This window comes from Galleria mellonella, unplaced genomic scaffold (assembly GCF_026898425.1).
Source record: "Galleria mellonella isolate WM207_F2 unplaced genomic scaffold, CSIRO_AGI_GalMel_v1 utg1267, whole genome shotgun sequence".
NCBI lineage: Eukaryota > Metazoa > Arthropoda > Insecta > Lepidoptera > Pyralidae > Galleria > Galleria mellonella.
Window position 1 is genome coordinate 618,964 of NW_026441987.1, and position 21,502 is coordinate 640,465.

Here is a 21,502-nt window from a genome sequence, read left to right on the forward strand (position 1 = left end):
TCGTTTTCTTTTACACGTCTTTAGTGGTAAATAAGCATATGGCCGGTCTGATGGTAAATTGGGTTACCATAGTCTACGGACGCCTGTAACGTCAGAGATGTCAGGCGCGCTTTGCCAACCTATAAGAAACCTTTATACGCCCTTTTTGAAGAACCTCAAGCTGTAATTATCGTTATAAAATTTCGCTTTTATTATATTAAAAAAAATTACGAAAAAGTAAGTTTTTCTATTAAATATCTAGTGCCTTATCATCATCGTCATCGTCATATCAGCCTTTTTAGTCTAGTACCTATCATAGTATTTATTATTGCACTTTACATTTAAGAATTTCTTCTTGTCATGCATTTTCTTTCAGCCACGTCTAATTCAGGCTATATTTTTAACCTCCCTATACGACATGACACCTAGTGTTTCTTTTATTAGTCCCATGTAGTTATTTCTCGGTCTTCCCCTTCTTCTTTTACATTCTGTTTTTCCTTCTAGTATGCTCTTTAAAAAATCGTCATGTCGTATAAGGTGGGCCGGCATTTTGTCTCTTCTTTTCTCTATTGTTTTTTTTATACTCTTTTCTCATTTAAAGTATTTGTAATAAACAATAATATAGATAATTAACGTAAACAATAAGATATTTATAGAGAAAAATAGCCACATTTCGTTTGTAACTATTTGGCAAGAACTTCTAAAAAAGCAAGTACAATATCTGAAAAAAAAATAGTAAATTTATTTTTATACATATTTTTGTATATTTAATTATAATTTTCAGTAACTAACATATTAATTAAATCCTAACATATAAAGAGGACTAACTTTAGTAGGCGACGTAAGTAATTCTTTCTATTTTGTTGGCTAACTTCTTAACAACGCCCAAAACATCAATTACGGACTTCAATTAAACTTTCCGGGAAAAAAATTAATGGTGAAAGTACATACAATGTTTTATAGTTTTGGCACTTGCGAAATGAAGTTGTAAGATATTGATAGAATTAGTGACTACAGAACTTTGCCTTCTAAGTAAGGCAAGTATTGATAAAACTCTGCTTATAGTGGAGGCCTGTGTTTTTATATATTATTATTTTAGATAGATAGATATATAACTTGTTTGCATGACTTACCGCACACAAATTATAATAGACACAGATATACATAAAAAGCTAATATAGAGATAAGAGAAATGATTAAAATAAAATACATAAAATCCAAGTACAATTTTTCCTTTTGTGCGTGGGCACAATAGGCAATACTAAGATTAATATAAAATACTAATTAAGGTTTCAATCTATCTACCCGCGCGAAGTCAGAGCGAATAACTAGTATAAAATAATTAGATTAACATATGTATTATAAATCCTTCGGTCTTTATGTAATGAACGGACCATACAGCTGTAACTTGAGAGGCCTGTAAAAAACTTGCTCAACAAACTTGCGACTTGCCGTGGAAGTTTCGTTGTAAATTCAGAAAGTGTTCAGTTATGAAGAGATAAGGTTTCAATATGTTCCCGAAAGGAGTTTAATATTAACTTTGCGTATCTATATTTAATACAAGCTGTAACTTAACACTTTACATGAAGTAATTTATTATCAAAATTAAGATATAACACATCCGTTTAATTCGTGCAAATTTCATTGAAATCCATTTAATAGTTATTGCGTGAAAGGGTACACCTGAGGGCCTACCACGAAATATTTTCCGAAATTCCGGGGACGAACGAAATAGAAATTTGATGTTAAAATTACATAATACATGCCGTTTAAAATTATTAAAAATATTAAAATATCGTTCCTTTGGACTATTAGGATAGGATTTTTGATGAATGAAACGTTAAGCTTCATTTACTGGGTTGATTTTGGTACGAATAAAAACACGAAATTGAGCCCGAAAATTCGAAATTTCATTTCATGGTAGGCCCCCTGTTCTCATAAACTTTCGCATTTATGGTAGTAGTACAATTTGTCTGATGGTAACCCCGTTTACTACCAGATGGGCCGTAAGCTTTTTTGCCACCGTAGTAGTATTGAAAAAAAGATAATTTGTTATGGGTACATTGTTAGCGATGAGGTTTTTAAACACTATTACCAATAACCTTTTGTGACATATAAAAAACATAGGGTTTACTGATATCTACTGGTAGGACTTCTGATATACTGGCCGTCTTTTTTTCGTGTATTCTTAGTCATCTCTTACGATAATATGAGAAAAAAAAAATGTTAAAAAGACCTGAATAAAGAAGTGTAGTGATACATATATTTTTATTTCATCATCACACGAAAGATTCTTTTCTATTTTTTTTTATAATGCTTAGAATGGTAAGCAAACTGATGGTTTACTTAATGGAAAGTGCTACCCATAAATATCCATCATTTACTGAGATCACTCACAAAGATTATGATATTATTATAATTTTTCTACCTTAAGAGGATATTAGAAAAATAAGAAAGCTGAAGTGGTAATGGGCTTGTCGTATAGTCCGAAGAAGAAAAGAAAGATTCTTGAGTGGCCTCTCCATACAGGTAAACTATCCTTCACTGGATGGAGTGACGATAATATTTATAAATTAATTTTTATAGTATATATATTTTATAAATTATTTTTTTTTAGTTAATATTTATTAAATTTCACTCAATGCATTGCAGGGAATCTGTGGATGCAGGTGTCCCGGGGCCATTTCTTATGGCAGTTCATAGGGATAGGCCTATGTTTTGCAGTGAACAGATAATGGGTGATATAATGACATGACCATTGCCTTAAAATCCTACCATGACATAACATAGTCATAACATGACTACCCTTAAAATCTCCTTGCAAAAATGGCAAAAATATATATGGAAATACGGTACAGCAGAAAAAATTTGTACAAAATCTCCCTCTGGTATTTTTCGAATAATATTACAGAAAGTCGTGAGGACCTTGAAAATTTTCAGCGCACACGAATCGTTTCAGGAATACATATAACTTTTCGAGTTGAAGCAATAAATTGTGACGTCATATGGATATGTAGCGAACTTGACAGACTGCCGATTTTAACAAAACTTATTTAGAAGTACATATATTTATGTTCAAGATATATAATGTTACATCTTATGTAGTCTAGATCTTATTTTAATAAAAGAATAATACATAATTATAATAACTTAGCCGTATGGTCCCAGCATAAAATAGGCCACCCCTTCCTTTCCCGTGGGTGTCGTAAGAAGCGACTCAGGGAGAGCGAGGGATGGGCAACAGCGTCCCTCTTAAAATATATAAAGTCTGACTGCGGTTGCCAATCCGCCTGCCAAGCGTGGCAACTACTGGAAGAACCCCTCAAATAGGCTATGTTCAGCAGTGGACAGTTAAAGGCTGATATGAAGCTGATGTTAATAATCTAATATTAATATAATATCAATAATTTCATATTTAATTGATATTTTTAATAATATTTTTAATAAACATCATTACAAAAAAATCGAGAATCTTCTCGTTCTTGAAATTGCATAGAACATGATTTTTGTCAAAATCTAACGTCTGTGACCGGAGTGAAACGAACAACATTGTAACTTGATTTTATTTAAAACAAATCGAAATTTTATATGTTACGTGCATAACACGTTTTGGCATTGAAACAGTGTAGTGTAGACGTACCTTTCATATAAATGTGATCGCAGGTTCGATTATCGATGGATAAACATTATTTCAACAATGTTCTGTAAACTAGAGTATTGATGCTGCTTATGCTTTAGTATTCAAAAAAAAAGTTTCAAAGTTTAGTCATACTAATATAATAAAATTCTAATTATATGATGTCCCTACATGGGAGATATTTAAAAAAAAATATGCAGATGAGAAAAATGATAAGAGCAATATAAATCAAAACCAATTTTTTTTGAAATTTTGTCTGTTTCGACTGTATGTTTGTTCCGGGATTATGCAAAAAGTACTGCACCAAATTGGAAGCGGTTTTTACCATTGTCTTTCTAGTGGTCTAGCTTAGAAACCAGTGTATATTTTATCTCAATACACTATCTAAAAGTGATGTATTTTATTGATTTTCCAAAATCTGATCTACACGTACGAAGTAGCAATCAAAAAACAACTTATGATAATTTTTATTGTATAATATTTTGTAAATTTAATAATTATAATTCCGCGTTGGTACTAAATTAATTTTGTTATGGAGTTATTTTATTATGAACTGTTTTTTACGAAGAAAATATTTCAATTAACTTTGTCATTCTTTATATATATATATATATATATATATATATATATATATATTGTATACTGATTTATGCAGGATACAGTTAGTGAAGAATATATAAATATAAATAAGAATATAATTCAAAATTTAAACCTTTATTCTAGTAAGAATGCTACGAACAACATTGTAACTAGATTTCTCAATTTCATATGTCACGTACAAATCTCGTTTAGGGACCGAAACGGGTATAAATTTCTGTGTAGGTGAAGTGTTGAAAGTTTGTAACGATTATAATGATATTATTTAAAATAATTGTATTTGTTTTGTTCTACTGTTTTTATTGTAATGTCTATCTCTTATCGTACGTGTATATTAAATTTTATAATGATTTATTAAACCGTCAAGGCACTAAGAGGTAGATATATAGATATACACTGTTTATTGTTTCCTCCAAAAGATTACAATAGTAAACTTATTATAGATACAAACAATTACAAACGAGATAAGCACTAAACAAACTCTTTTTTACATTTATAATATTAGTAAGGAAGTAAGGATAATTATCACAGGTTTCGATACATCATCCATAAATATATTTAAAAAAAATATTATAAATTAATTATATTGTTACATAAGAAAAGAAAAAAAATAAGTATGTGAAAATTTGTGACTATGTTACTTGTAGTCATATGTTTTTTATACCATAAAGTAACAAACAAGTATACAGCCCGACTGATGACAAATATTCAGATTAATTATATATATTCTACTTGTTAAACACTTTATTCTTGAATGCACTGTATAGATTTAATTTGTAATTAAATTTAATCAATATCCACTTTTTGGAATAAATTTCCAGCAGCAGTATTTCCGAAACGATACGATATCAGAACCTTCAAGAAAACAGCATTTTTCTTTTTAAAATGTTGGCAGCACATTTACAATAAATACCTCTGGTGTTGCTAGCGATTATAGGTGGCGCTAGTTACTTATCTCTGTTATAAAAAAATTTTTTTATGTTATTATGCTATTGCTAAGCACTATAGTAAATTTGATTCTCACAATTTCTTGTAGTGAAATAATTACATTTCGAGTTATATAATAATTTAGAAAAGTTAATTTGTTAAATTAATTCGATCAAGAATCGAATCTGCAATCTCGTTTATTTAAACCAATGTTACCACTGCGCCATAGAGATAACAAAGTAAGACACGAGTATATTTATCATTAACAGAGGTAATCAATTTAGTTTCAAATAAACCCGACCCTTTTACATCCAGAAATTGCGTTCATTTCATTCAAGTATTGCGCCCTCAAACGAAATCCTGTGATTCGGAGGCGTCTTCATTATATATAATAGAGTTGTCATCATTTTGAGTAAATGTTTCGAAATTTTAGATAAAATGAATATAATCGTTTAAATTTCAAATTTAATTTTAATTAAATTGACACTTATTTATGATTATTATATCACGACTTTATTTCATTGCTTTTTGCAAGGAATTAAAAATAATAAAAAAATGTTTATTACACTACAGATAATAAGGGTGTTATTTACATGTTTTTAATGTCTTGTGGTCCTAGCATAGAATTTAAGGACACATTCTCGAGGGATAAGCAGCAGTGCCCCTTTTAAAACATAACCATAGCCTAAGTGCGGTTGCTAATCCACCTGTCGAACGTGGCAACTACTAGCAAAACCCCTAATAGGGGAAGATCTACGTTTAGCTGTGGACAGTAGCGGCTGATACCATCATCTATAATTTTATGAATATTATGTCTAGAAACATAATTGCTCTCACATATTATTACTAGCTTTTACTCGCGATTTCGCTTGCTTGGCTAGTTATGCTAGCCTATGTACACACACACACGCACGCACACGCACACACACACACACACGCACGCACTTGCACGCACGCACGCGCACACACACACACACACACACACACACACACACACACACACACACACACACACACACACACACACACACACACACACACACACACACACACGCGCGCGCGCGCGCGCGCGTACACGCACACGCACACACACACACACACGCGCACGCACGCACACACACACTATATTTGTCACTTTCTACAATTGTTTATTGGTTACATTTAAATTTGCGCGGTATAGTTTTATTAATGTGAAAAAAGAACTTATGTTAGGAAAAAAAAAACAAGTAGCCTACGATAACAATAGACCAACACCAAGCGACGTGTTCGTAAATTTGAATTGTACGTGAATCGATCCCGCAATGATCAACAATGCTAGATCATATCAAAAACGTTACGTACTAGAATTATAAGTAGAGGACGTCCTGGTATAGAGAAAAAAAAACCTATTCTCACGGGAAATACAAAGCCTGTCTGTTCAATATGATTTTGTACAGGTTCAGTAGAGAGTGTCGTATGAATATAAGATTTATTAAGAACATTCAACTTGCTTAACTTTGCGACGTATATATATAAATATATATATGTATATATTTTACATCACACGTGCGTTCCCACATTTATAATCTGGGAGAAGTGGATAAAGGATTATGGTAATATATTTTTAGCGAAAATGGAATTTCTCAATTTGCCTGTATTTTTTACATGTTTAACATATATGTATATGTAATTTGTCTTTATCAATACTGAACTTGTCGTGTGCTTCCGGCATTAAACATTCCTATCTCGTAAGTATCGTGAGAGACAACTAAGGGAACTTAGTAGTCTAGGGATGGACAGCAGCGTTTTTCTTAAAATATGACCAAAGGTTAACTGCGGTTACCAACCCGCCAGTCAAGCGTGACAACTATAGGTAAAACCTCTCAAGTGACGATGATGATAATGACTATCCTAACCTCCTGGATTGTTCCACTGTCCTGGATTGTTAGTAATATCAAAAAAAGTCAAATAGCCCCTTAAGTAGCAATATACCCTATCAGGTCGACCTCCACGTGGTTCCCGCTGGAAACCATAGTGGCTAATTCTAGTTGAATTCATCATGATGGGCTAACTGAGCTGCTTTTATCCTCATCAGTCATCTATCACTGGTGCCCCGCCAGTGTATACCGATAGCGAAGACAGGGTATTATCACCCATTAAAAAAAAACACGATACGTTCAATGGATTATTCAGCATGGAAGAATACACTAATTTTTTTTACGCCTTTCAACTCATATTTCTTTGGCAAATATGTTTTGTTTCACTAATATTATTATTGTCATTCAAAATTATGCTAATGATATCGAATCACCCCAACAACTGTCAGGAATAATTTTCCTCACTTAATAAGATTTCCATTAAACGTATTCTTGCCTTTTCTCTTATATCGTAACTCGCTATCTTGTTGTTTAGGTATATTCCACGGCGAATGTTGTTTAATATTGACGGGTGATATAGAATAACTCTTGTCTTTTTTTTATACAACTTAGAATGGCAAACAAGCTAACGGTCCACCTGATGGAAAGTGGTAACCGTCGCCTATAGACATAAGCAGTACCATGGACATAACAGAGTATACTGTTTCGCCCATGATATCCCCCATGCGATGCCATTCCTGAGGACTCAGATGTTATTCTTCCGTACCCTGTAAATTCACGCCATATCCCATCCTTCAAACCGAAACACAGCCATGCAAACACAACTGCTTCACAGTTGAAACATGAATGGGACAGAGGTACCCAAGCAATCGACTTTTGTACAAAGTCTTCCTCTGTCTCTGAAAAGTAACTGTTTTAAATTAACTGGAATATGTTATTTTAAAAATAAAATAACTTTATATTATATATTTAATTGTCTATAACCATCATATCAGCTGTTAATTGTCCATTGCAGAACATAGATTTCTTCCATAAAAGTGGGGTTTGCCAGTAGTTGCCACGATTGGCAGGCGAGTTGATAATCGTAGTTAGGCTTTGGTGATGTTTTAAGAAGGACGCTACTACCTATCTCTCTAACATTAGGTTTCCTTAAGACACACACGAAAGGAAGGGGTGGGCTATTCTATTCAGGAACCACACAGCTAGTATATCTATCTATTATTAACTCACAGTGTCCCTCTACTGAGAAAAGGTCTCCCAACATCTCCTTTCAAAAGTTCCTATTCTGTGTCATCTCAAACCAGTCTCTGTATATATTTATTTCGTAAATGCATCTATGTCACCACATCTCTAATTTTAAAGTTTAATTTGATTAATATATAATACAGCTTATACACAGAACATAAACTTCCCCCTTGGGGGGTTTTTTCACACTTGGTAGGCGGATTGGCAACCGCAGTCAGGTTTTAGAGATGTCTTAACAGGGACGCTGCTGCCCATCTCTCGCCGTCCTTTAGTCGTCTTTTAAGACACCCACGGGAAAATAAGGGGTGGCCAGTGTCATGTCAATGTCATGCCAGGACCACATGGTCATTTCATACTAATATAATTTTATTATATTAGTTTGAAATATGATATTTATGGAATATTCCTATCATATTTTATAACCAAAATTCTTTGTTAGTAAACCATGCATGTTTACATAAATACAGCTGTTAACAACTTAAAAATACTTCAATGGGGGAATGATCAAAGAAAATGTGGATAGAGCGTACGAAAGATTAATACGTAAATAAAAAAAAAATTGGGGATCAGTGGAAGAGGAAAACTTATATTGTGCCAACATTGATTATAGGACAAAGGGAAACCGATCGCAAACTTGCTAACACCCATTAGGTCACCAGTCCGGAATAAACCAGATTGTTCCAGTTTTCTGGATCAGTAAATTCAAATATAGACAACTTACAGTTGAAATTGAAACAATGTAATTTGATGTCTGCTAATGGATTACCCGAGTTTAATCCTTCTGATGTTCCAAGAGACGCTAAGTGGTAATTAATTATATATACTTGAGTACTTTAACCGACTTCAAATAGAAAGTTATCAAACAATTCAAATTCTTTCTTTATTATTGTACCATGCTTTATTTTTATTAATCTTAAATCGATGATGATTTTTTTTGTTTGGATTTTTTATTAAAGTGAAAATGATTTTAATAAATAATCTTGATAATTGAAAAAGTATTGATAGTGACTTATTTAACTTAATGGTCGAGGAATGTGCATCCTTTTAATCCTCAGTATCCCTCTTAAAATATTACCAAAGCCTAACTGTGGGTGCTGTCCCATCAGCCAGGTATGGTAACTGCTGACAAAATCCCAAAAGGAGGAGACTTATGTTTAGCAGTAGACAGTTAATGGCTGATGTTACAATATTAATAATAATAATAATAATAATTATGTTTATTTATTTTATCTTTATTGATAAATGAAATATGATGCAAAATGTGGACTTAAAAAATATATATGACTTTTGTTTACCTCCCTAGTATTTTTAGGATGTATGTATTTGACGGTAGTTTGATAACGCTATATATGTATATATACAAGGTGATTCGCCATACTTTATTTGTCACCTACTTGTCGGCTCGACATCTTTATTTACCTGTAATCGTGTCGCATTAAATCCAGTACCAATACCATGAGTTTGTATAGACAATTTACTACATTAGATTAGATACAAATAAGAACAGGTATAAATAGACGTACATAGAAAAAGAGATAAAATAATACTTATTAATAAAACAAAAATAGAAAATGATGTATTATAATTTTCTTTTCTACAGTAGTTACGATTTCGATAGTTAAACTTGACAGTAATCTACTATTCTGACAGTAATCTGTATTAAGTTATTCGTACAAACTTATGGGAGCGGTGCTGATCGTAAATTGAAATATGTGTAATTAACGGGACTGTTTCAATTTTTAGCTTCGAACGTGAGAAAGTTGGTGGGATAAACTATTTTAAACAGTTTCCGGAATTACGATGTGCGCGAATGTACATCGTTACACGGATTTTTAATATATTACGATTTTAACACAATATAGAAAATTTTGTATATATATTTTACAGTATAGTATTAAGTAGTATTATACAGAGGGAGACTTTGTACAAAAGTCGATTGCTTGGGTACCTCTGTCCCATTCGTGTTTCAACCGTGAAGCAGTAGTGTTTGCATGGCTGTGTTTCGGTTTGAAGGGTGGGATATGGCGTGAAATTACTGGGTACAGAGGAATAACACCTGAGTCCTCAGGAATGGCAACGCATGGGGGGTATCATGAGCGAAACAGTATACTCTGTTATGTCTATGGTTCTGCTCATGTCTATAGGCGACGGTTACCACTTTCCATCAGGTGGGCCGTCAGCTTGTTTGCCATTCTATGTTGTATAAAAATAAAAATAAAATATACAGCTTTTATATCAAATTTTATATATGTTCCGATATATGCACAAAAAATGGTTTTAGCTAGTTTTATTCTTTATTATACAAGCATAATGATGAGAAGAGTTAATTTTAAATATAATATACAAAGGCGAACATATATCTAATAAGAGATTTCTTCCAGAAAGCCTTTTATGTTATTTAAAAATAAAAATATGCAGTCATATGATTTGTGTACATTACATATATATATATATATATATATATATATATATATATATATATATATATAGAATGGGTCACCCTTTCCTTTCCCGTGGGTGTCGTAAAAGGTAACTAAGGGAAGGCGAGGGACGGGCAGCAGCGTCCCTCTTAAAACATCTTTAAAAGTCTAACTGTAGTTGGCAACCCGGCTGCCAAGCGTGGCAACTACTGGCCAAACTCCCCGTTATGGGAAAGGCTTATATCCAGAAGTGGACAGTAAACGGCTGAAACTATATATATATATATATATATATATATATATACATATATATATACATATTTTGATTGATGATGTTTTTTCATTTCTTTATGCCTCCGGGGACCTTAAAACCATTATCTACATTGACGGAGTCTATTGTGCATTTCGTCGGTCTTTTTCCATCTACTAATATTACAAGTCATTGTCAATACGTAATAGTTAAAGACAAAATCTTAGACTAACTAGACAGAGTGCCTTTAAAACATTTTTTCTTTAAATAAGAATGTAATCCTTTTTAGGACGTTTCTTGGCAGTAACGACTATCTATATGCGTTTGATCTAGTTAATATATATATATCACTATTGAATAAATCTCAACTTATTTGCGGATATTGCATTAAAGTGCATTATTATTCTTGTAGATATTGCAATTTCCAATAAACAATCGTCAACAATTTTATTCGATTTCCTTTATATTTGTGTCACGGAAAATACTAGATTTTATAGCTTCAGATATAAAAGTTTAATATCGGACCAACAAATCACTTTCCAGACATAAAATACTTATAATGTATTAAGAAAGAGTTTTTAGTAATTTGTGTGCTACCTACTATTGGGAGAATTACGTATTTTTATTTTGATATAAATAATACAATTATTTAATATTGCTAAAAAAATCGGTTATTATTGTTAAATACCTATATTAAAAATTTGGTATTTTGAATGATTAAAAAAAAAGCACCAAATTTGGGTCATATATATCATCATAACATAATATATATTTTAAGGAAAAAAAAATTCTCGTATCTAAAAATCTTTGGTATTTTTAATTTGTTTTTGTCATAGTTGACAATAGATGGCGTAAAAAATAAACATATGATATAAAGAAAGAATATGCGAACAAAGTCTTAAAATTATAAAGAGGAAAAAATATACTGTTTGTTTGTTTATTTGTAATGGATGAATTCAAAAACTACTCAACTAATTTTTAAAATTCCTCACTTAATTCATCTATAGAAAGCTACATTATCAGCGTTAAGTAATATAGGACATTAATTATTTTTGAAAATTCTATCTACCCGTATGAAGCCAGGTCTGAGAATTACTGCTCTATATTTCTAATGTAAAATAATAATTTTATACATATAATAAAATATAAAAATAAAAATGTATGTATAATGTATGAAATAGAAATAAAAAAATGTATATAATTTATTACTTACCTTATTTCTAATATATATTTATATACATTTAGTTAAATTTTGTTTTAATTTGTGAATACAATTGGCTTTTTATCCTTACTGACATTGTTTTATAATTAAATTAATTAGCTGTCGGTTTTTCTTTAATAAAAAATAAATAAATTTACTACGTACTATTTATAATAGTCAGTCATTATGAATAGTCTTGAAAATTTTTAAAATTTATAATATCAGTATGATATAATTTTTATAACAAAGAGAAAATATATTAGTTCTGTCATAAAATTCTATTGTAAAAATTACTACGCTCCTTCAGCTACATCTTTGCAGAAATGTAATGAGCAATCACGAAAAACTGGAATACTTCACTTTAATAAAATATGAGGGCGTCCGCATAATTTTTCTTTTATAATAGAAATGGGTATCATTTACTAGAACGACTGGCAATTAGTCTTTGGTTTTGAAATTGCGGGTCCTTTGGGTACTTTTGGTTTTTTTTTTTTAATAAACGAACAAAAAAATTCAGTCAATCTTTCTTCATTTTGACAAATCATAAGGAAATTATGAAGAATATTTGGAGCAATTCGACCTATTAATGCTTAAGTGGGCCATTTGCTTAATTGATAGGTACTTTTGTATTCTTTATAAATTAAGAAAAACACAAATAAATTAATAAACATAATGTTACAAATTTATTGTGATACTTACATGAAAGTAAAAACTCTTTAAATGAAAGGAATTATTTAAAAGACAAAAGACAACTGACATTCCATTTTGGAAGTTATTTAAAAATATGTTACTCGCCATTAATATCGCATATAGAATCTCTTTAAAGTTGATTAAAAAAGATACTCCGTCACAAAAAGATGATCAGTTTCATTAAAATATATTTAAAAAAATATTCTAATTAAGAAATTATTTAAAAACTATCTGCCTTTTTATAATCATAACATATTGATTGATTATTTGATAATATTGATTAAATAAAAATATATACTTTTAAATAAAAAATAATTTTTCTATTTGGTTTAATCCATGAAGTTCTGAGGTGGCAAACAAAAAATATAACCCAAATTAAGTACCTCCTTCTTTTTTTAAATCGGTTGAAAATAGACAAACAAAAAATATAAAAATGAAGTTGCAATTGAGAGTCACCAGTTAAAAGATCAATTAAGTACTGCTCTTAATCTGTAGCCTATGAATTCTCAAAATAAATAAGGAAAAAATTCAAAATAATTGAATAGGGAAGTACCCAGTTTATTTATAGTAGGTATTTATAACGCTGGTTTATTATCAAATGGTATTTTAAACGAATGGCTGCTATTGGAAAATGTTGGCCATGAAGAATTACACCTACTTATAACCTATATTTAGACGACGAAAAACCGGTTTTGTTTGAACAATATAGTTCTCTTTGAATTGCAGCAATATTTCTAAAATGACATTATTTGAATACATTTTAATAATATTATAAAGTTTAAAATTAATGATATTTATAAATTTGTTATAATTGTGAAATTTTATTATCTGTGGCTTTTTTGTTCATAGAAAAGCGACTTCCATAATTAAAATTTATTTAATTATTAATTTTTACCAAAGAGTCTGTGTGAGCGAGATACTATGTTCATTGAACGAGATAAAAAATAGTTTATGTCCTTCTGCATCTTAAATAGTACCTTTGTTTACGTAATATTATACGCTTCGACATGTCTAAATCTCATTTTTTATATTTAGTTCATTTAATTATAATTTATTCCTAACGGGAAGAATCTCAGTTGCTAATAGTCTATGATCTAATAAAAAATGCAACTAGGATTGTCTATGAATCAGACTTCTTCCGTTTACGCTCGAGGAAGCGAACATATCTCGGCAATGTAATTCAATAAATAATAAAGATATATAATTATACAGATAAAATGCACTTTGATATTGTAATTATCAGTGAGTTACAAGAAATAAATCAGGAAATGATTTTTGTATTCAGTAATTTTCGTTTTCATTTACCAAGCCATCAAAACCATGTGTGCCCACGTTCAGACACTATTTGGCGTGCACAATCTTTATACCAAATTTTATAATGATTGATTAAGCCGTTAAGGTGCCAAGAGACGTCAAACAAACACTCTCACATTTATAATATTCTTATGGATAAACACATGCAGAGACGCGATGCTTGGAAAAAATTCTTGTTTGGAATCTCATAGAAGGACACTAATGCGTAAAAGTACCTATGTATGTATATTTTAAATACACTATCGGAATTTAACGCGATGAATTTTTTTTGCAGGTACATACCAACACACCTGTTTCTTTTTTGCTGACGTTTCGTCGTGGTGCAATCCACGTCGAAGCGTCGGAATAGTGTACTCAATGTATGTGTAAACAACGGGAAAGTTTAAAATTAATTACCTATGTATGTAGGGCTGCTGAAATTTATACCAAGTTGCCAAAATTTGTTCGAAATATAGTAATAATTTATTACTCGAAAAAAGAAAAATTTCGTGCCTTTTGATTTCGTTTGTGGATATCGATGACTTTTAAAAAGGTTTCGTGCCCTTCGATTTTTAAATGTTCTTATGATAATATAGACTTCCTAGCAGATCAATTAAAACCTTAAACTATTATTTTAAGCATAATATAGTTAGATAGAGTCGGTCATAGAGCAGCCTTTATTTTATTTATTGGATAGTTCATATTTATGAACATCGAATAAATAACGGAATTACACAATTTTTAAGTCTTATTAAAGTTTATAACGAAGAATGGGTAGATGGATAAATTTTTGTTACTCTTTCACGTAAAAACTTTTAAACGGATTTGTATGAAATTTGGTACATAGGTAGGCTATATCATATAAGATACTGTATGTACTGATCCACGCTGGTGAAACCGCGGGAACAATTACAAGCTGTTTAATTTATATTGTTTATTAGTTTAATTTAATTTTTCAGATAAATATGTGTAATGTGTATGAATCCAAGTTATGGTTAGATATATTTATAGAATTGCCATGTAGTCTCAAAATAGAATGGGCCACTTCTTTCTTTTCTATGGATGGTCAATATTCCACCAATTTTCCTTTATATAACACTCCCCAATAGGGAGACGCCTATATTCATCAGTGGATATTTCATGATTGTTATGATGAGGATGATTTAAACATGCACATAGGAAATAATTTAGTGTTTGTAAAAAATATCTTTTGCATATTTGTCAGAAAGTCCTTTTTCCTTGGAAAACTTTTAACGACAACATTAAAAGAGAGTATGGCTACAACTATATATATGATGGGGTAGGCTCGATGTCAACAATTCTGAGAAATGTAAGTATGTAGAGTATTTTGCTCTTTAGAACGCACTCTCTAAATATCATCATTATATCAGCCGTTAAACTATCCACTACTGAACAAAGTCCTCCCTCATAGACTGCCTTTGACTTTACCAGAGGGAGACTTTGTACAAAAGTCGATTGCTTGGGTACCTCTGTCCCATTCGTGTTTCTACCGTGAAGCAGTTGTGTTTATATGGTTGTGTTTCGGTTTGAAGGGTGGGATATGGCGTGAATTTACAGGGTACAAAGAAATAACACCCGAGTCCTTAGGAATGGCAATGCATGGGGGGTATCATAGGCGAAACAGTATACTCTGTTATGTCCATGGTACTTCTTATGTCTATAGGCGACGGTTACCATTTTCCATCAGGTGGGCCGTAAGCTTGTTTGCCATTCTAAGTCGTATAAAAAAAGAACCTATTGCTATGTTTGTATAGTACACTTTCTTAGTTTGAGTTTAAACTAATATTATTAATGAATTGCAGCAACATAGATATTATTTATATTTATATATTAATCAACCGTTTACATAGATACTCTTTGTTATTATTTCTTTAAAACATACCCACTTTAACTTACCTTACTTATTTTAAACTTATAATTTTCGTTTATAAAATTTAAATTCTTTATTGGCTGTATGTATAAGAGACACAACATGTAATTTGTTTTGTAAGAGAGCTGTGTATTATTGTTAGAAATAAAAAAATAATAATAAAAATAAAGACACTGGCCATGTCTACATTTCTAAGAACTGTTGACAGCGAGCCTACCCCATCATGGATATAGTTGTGTACACATTTATTTTTATTATAGGCGTTAAAAATAGTCACGTTTAAAACGTGTTCCGAGAAAATAGTCAAGTAATAACAAGTAATAACAACAATACAGGTACAGGCCACATATATTATTATTATTATTTACCAAATTCGAAATTGACATGCATCTCTATTTCCTTTTAGTTGCCCTTCACGGCCTTCACGATCCTAGTCTTCTAAAATGGGGTAGACAGGGATCGTTAGTAGTAAGATCCAACAAACACTTTACTAGCAGTTTATCCTAACAGGTCGACCTCTATGCGGTTCCACCTGGAAAACATCGTGGCCAATTTTTGATGAATCTATCATGATGGGCCAACTGACCTGCTTCAATCTCACCTATTATCCCTCACTCGTGCCCTGCCAGCGTATCCCGATAGCGCAGGCGGTGTGACCATTCCCTTTTCATCCATTAAAAAAAGTCTTCTAAGTTTCTTTAGCAATATACATATATTTTTAATTCCTATTCCTGGTTTCCATTGCCACCCCCAATAATAATAATTATTACTGTGAGTGATAAAGGTAACCAGATTATGTTTAACTTTAAATTTAAACTTTAACTTTATAATTGTATTGTGTAGTGGTTCAGTTTCACAACTTTTTGTTATCAAAAAGTTGTTAGATTGAAGTTTAAATTGTTATGACATTAGTGTAAAAATAAACTAGTTACACAACATTAATTTAAGAACATTTCAACGTGTAAAGGTTTAATTTCATAATGCATATTTAGTTTAATTAGTGTGATAATGTCGCGCGTCATATAATTTGGGTGCCGCATTTTGTTTTAATTTTTTTTATGCAACTTAGAATGGCAAACACGCTGACGGTCCACCTGATGAAAAGTGGTAACTGTCGCCTATAGACATGAGCCATACCATGGACATAACAGAGTATACTGTTTCACCCATGATACCCTCATGCGTTGCCATTTGTAAGGACTCAGGTGTTACTCCTCTGTACCCTGTAAATTCACTGCCATATCCCACGTTTCAAACCGAAACACAACGGATATTAAAACGGAAGGTACAAAGGAAGCCTTATGGTCAGACTATCCGTCCGTTATAGTACTATAATCTCCGCAATTGTTATGTTACCAGTTTGAAATAGTTACAGATATTGTTCACATATCCATATTACAAAATTAATAATTGAAAAAATAAAGTTGATTTGTGGTCTCTAAAACTTTTTTCCTTTTTAGTTGAAATGACTATCGGCTCGTTTATCATTCTAAGTTGCATAAAAAATCGACTTCAGAAAGTGAAAGAAGAAGATTCACAATACAAACGATTGATTCTCAATCGATCGTTTGTATTTTTTTATATTTGTTACCTCATAATTTTGTTAGCTAAAAACATTTTGAAAATTATTTTTTTATTTGAAAAGACAAACTTATATATTGGTTTCATAGAAATTTTATCGAAGTCGGTTCAGCAATTTAGACTTTAAATCAGAATATATGATTTTGCCATATTTGAAGTCGGTTTTTTTTTGTGGGACACAATCTTTAAATATATGCCGTGTAATTTCCGATTTATGATTAGAAACGTAAAAAAAAACTATTACTTCTGAAGATGATGAAGCGAAAAATTTCAAATAGAACAAAACAGCAAGCAACATGTTTTCTAACTGCATTGGGTTGACTGGAAGAGATCTCTGTCAGAGATAAGTCCACCCTTGCTCACAATATTTATAAATGCATTAACATTGTAATCTACAAGTGCAATAAAGAATATATATAAAACAGTCTGACCACTAAGCCGCAAGAAGTTGTTCGGTTTTGTATTTAAGTTACCTATCTATTGGGGGAAAAACCATTGTATCTATCAAGTTAAATCAAACACGTTAGGGCGGGAAGGGGATTGTTAGTGATGGAGACTGAGAATCCCATTGCTAGCAATATACCCAACCAGGTCGACCTCCTCGCGGTTCCCCCTGGAAACTGTCATGGTTAATCCCTGATGAATTCGTCATGATGGGCTAACTGACCTGTTTTCATTCTCATCGATCACCCTTCATTGATGCTCCGCCAGCGTATCCCGTTAGCGCAGGCGGGGTTACCATACTATTTTCACCCATCAAAAAAAAAAACAAACACATTAAATATAGTCATTAAAATCGCTTGATCAGTTTCAGATATTATATTTGTCAAAATTCATCGTACTTAGATTTTTATATATTAAGACATGTTAGTACGCGTATTATAGGAAAGATAGAAAGATGTTTCCAATTCGCACAATTTTAGAGAATTTACCCAAAATATACTGTTTTGGGTGGCAGGTGGCCGGTCGGAAAACTAAAAACCAAATCTTTTTGTAATATGGATAAAACCATATTACGCCGACCCCAAATGATTGGGATGATGATACTGTTTTGGGTAATTTCTCTATTTTATTTGTATATATTCATTAAGTGATGCAATAAAGAGTAAATAAATAAATATACTCAAAAACAAATTGAATTATGTGGTTTAGTTTTTTACTAAGTACAGTATATAAAACTAATGCAACTAATTTAAAATTATGTGCGATTTAGTAGATTCATTGTTATTATGCATGTTCATGTTTTTGCTTGAGACTTAAGTATAACTGTTATTTACATTTTTTATTTAGATAAGGGCCAGTTTAACAACAGTGATAATTGATTTTTGCTTATCATTGAATAAATAAATATTATTATGACAAATGTAACCGCGTGTGTCTATGTTACAAGGTAAAGTCTCTTAAAAAATATGGAAATAAACGTTTTTGTTATTGTCGATGTTATTTTTGGTAGTATATTAACGGGCTCCAATGGAACCGGTCGCGGTAAGGTTACGACGGTAAAGAGATTTCGCGTTCGGTAACCCGACGCGATGGTGTCACGTCACTAGTCACTCTAGCCAGCCAGTGTTAATGTTCAGGCCGGTGGGGGTGTACGCGTCGCCATACTGTTTACGCGGGAAACACGCGTGTTAACAACTTAAACTTTTTCTCGATGAAATAAACCACAGATTCCATAAAAAATTGTGTTCAAATTTTGAATCACCGAGTTCTATTCGAATTGTGTTTAAAAAGTTATAAGTGTGTGTGAATTAAAAAAAAAATAATAATAATAAAGTGATGCTTTTAGTGTTTTTCGGTAATAATACCGATGGTTTGTAGTGTTGGAAAATTGTTTTCGATTTTGCCCGTATCAAACGAAAGCGATAATCGTTATTCTACACGTTATTATTTCTGTAAGAATTCAGCTGTACAAATGTACATCGCGCGGTGTCGCGTAAACGAATTTACATACAAAAGAATTCTGAAATTCAAACTGAAAATATACGGTGTAGCATTGTTGAAACAGGTTTTCGTCTAAAAAAAGCCAAATTGGTTGTTATTCATGTAGAGGCCACATGACGAATTTTAGTCCCAATTATATCATTACCAAATAATATAATGGCGTGAATACTAATTTACGTTGTGGCTGGAATGGATCTTTTTATGTGCAGTAAAAACGAGTTTATATGCACGATAATAATATCTATTTCCGCTTTTATTTTAACGTGTTATAAGATATATTTTAGACAATTTTATTATCTCTTATCTCGACTAGGCAGTGGCTATTATATTTAACGTAAGCACGATACAAGTAATGTATAAATTTTATTTCAACAAACTGAACATGTAATAACTTCACACTAAAAGACTATTTTATTTGAATACTTGTATTTTAAAAAGAATTTTCAATTTTATATATTATAAGATACGTTTTTTTTTTACATTAATTTGTTATGTTTGTTAATCAAGTAACATAAATTGATATAATAAACTTAATATGCAATATTTTCACATTAAAAGACTTAGTTCCTTGAATTTTTGAACTTGATACAAATGTTCTAAAAGTTAAGTACACATCGTATCTTTTAACCAATTATCTGTTATCTCAACTAGATGTCGAGTATTAATTACATATATTTTTTAAATATTTGTGTAAGGTAAGTACTATATAAATTAATAAATATAATATTTATATACTAATATATTTCTTTTTGTTGAGTTTTTGTATTCGAAATAAGCAGAGACAATGTTATTAGCCCTTCTCATGACTACGTATTCAGTATTACTTATAATTTTTTCACAAGTATGCTATTACGCAAGTAATAGGTACAAAAAAGATTTATTACGTTGAGTTCTTGTACTTGAAATAAAAATTCCATTTTTATATAAATATAATAAGACACTTATGACTAGATATTTAGTATTCATTATATATATATTTTTTTCTTAGAAACGTAAATAGGTACTACGCAAGTAATATATAATTTTATTCAATAAACTGAATATAGTATTATTTGGTTACATATATTTAACATATATTTAATTTTATTTTTGGGATATAACGCGACGTGTTTATAGGTAGGTACTTTACCCGTAATCGGGTTGCGTTAAGCCTCCAAAATAAATTGAAATGTATGTAAAAAAACGCGAAAGTTTAACGACAATTTTCTTCTTTGAGTTTTTTTTTTATATATAATAGACATTTTTTTATAAAAAAGTAAGTCAATTTCAACTGTTAACACAGATTTAATTAATTTCTTCAATAACTAACAAATTTGCATAAAAAGTGCATCTTTATATGTGGGAAAAATAAAATGACTAAACACTAAAATTAAGCTGTTATCTTTTAAATCAATATAATGTTATAACGTTATGCTAAGCTATTTATATTGAATGATGGATGAGACGCCATAGCGTCTATTCAATGACATTTTAAAGACATTGAGATCTATGTTTCATATTACCTAACATAGTATTAATTATTCTTTAGAATATATATATATATATATATATAAATACAAATCTTTCCTCTTTATTATATATATATATATATATATATATACGGCTTTACCGATTTTTATAAAATTTTGTGTGCATATTGGGTAGGTCTGAGAATCGGCCAACATCTATTTTTCATATCCCCCAATGATAAGAGTAACCCACCCCTTATTTATTTTGATTAATTTATTTATATTATGATTTAGCATTGAAAAATACATACAACTTCAAATTTTCACACTTTTACGATCAACCCGTTTTTTAGAAGCGATTTTTATATTCCGCAATAGGATTGCAAGATGAAAATCGAATATAATAATTGTAGTACGATGAATTTTCATGTATAGTTCTAGAAATAATGTATGTGTAATGTAATGTGAATAGAAGAAATCATCATCATCATATCAGCCTTTAACTGTCCACTGCCGAACATAAGCCTCCCATTTGGGAGATTT

At 31.0% G+C, this 21,502-nt stretch overlaps 1 protein-coding gene across 9 annotated transcripts in view; it reads left to right on the top strand.

The window, feature by feature from the left end:
- Positions 1-21,502, top strand: part of LOC113512279 (atrial natriuretic peptide receptor 1) — a 369,824-nt gene that overhangs the window by 158,026 nt on the left and 190,296 nt on the right. Inside the window, exon 1 of one of the 9 annotated variants that reach the window (XM_052900297.1) lies at positions 19,037-19,052. The exons of 6 other annotated variants lie outside the window; for them this stretch is intronic. The gene's annotated coding sequence lies outside the window, so the exon portion shown is untranslated. Of the gene's footprint in view, positions 1-19,036; positions 19,053-19,082; positions 19,381-21,502 lie in introns of those variants that run through there. 2 more of the 9 variants (XM_052900284.1, XM_052900291.1) reach the window with 2 other exon arrangements.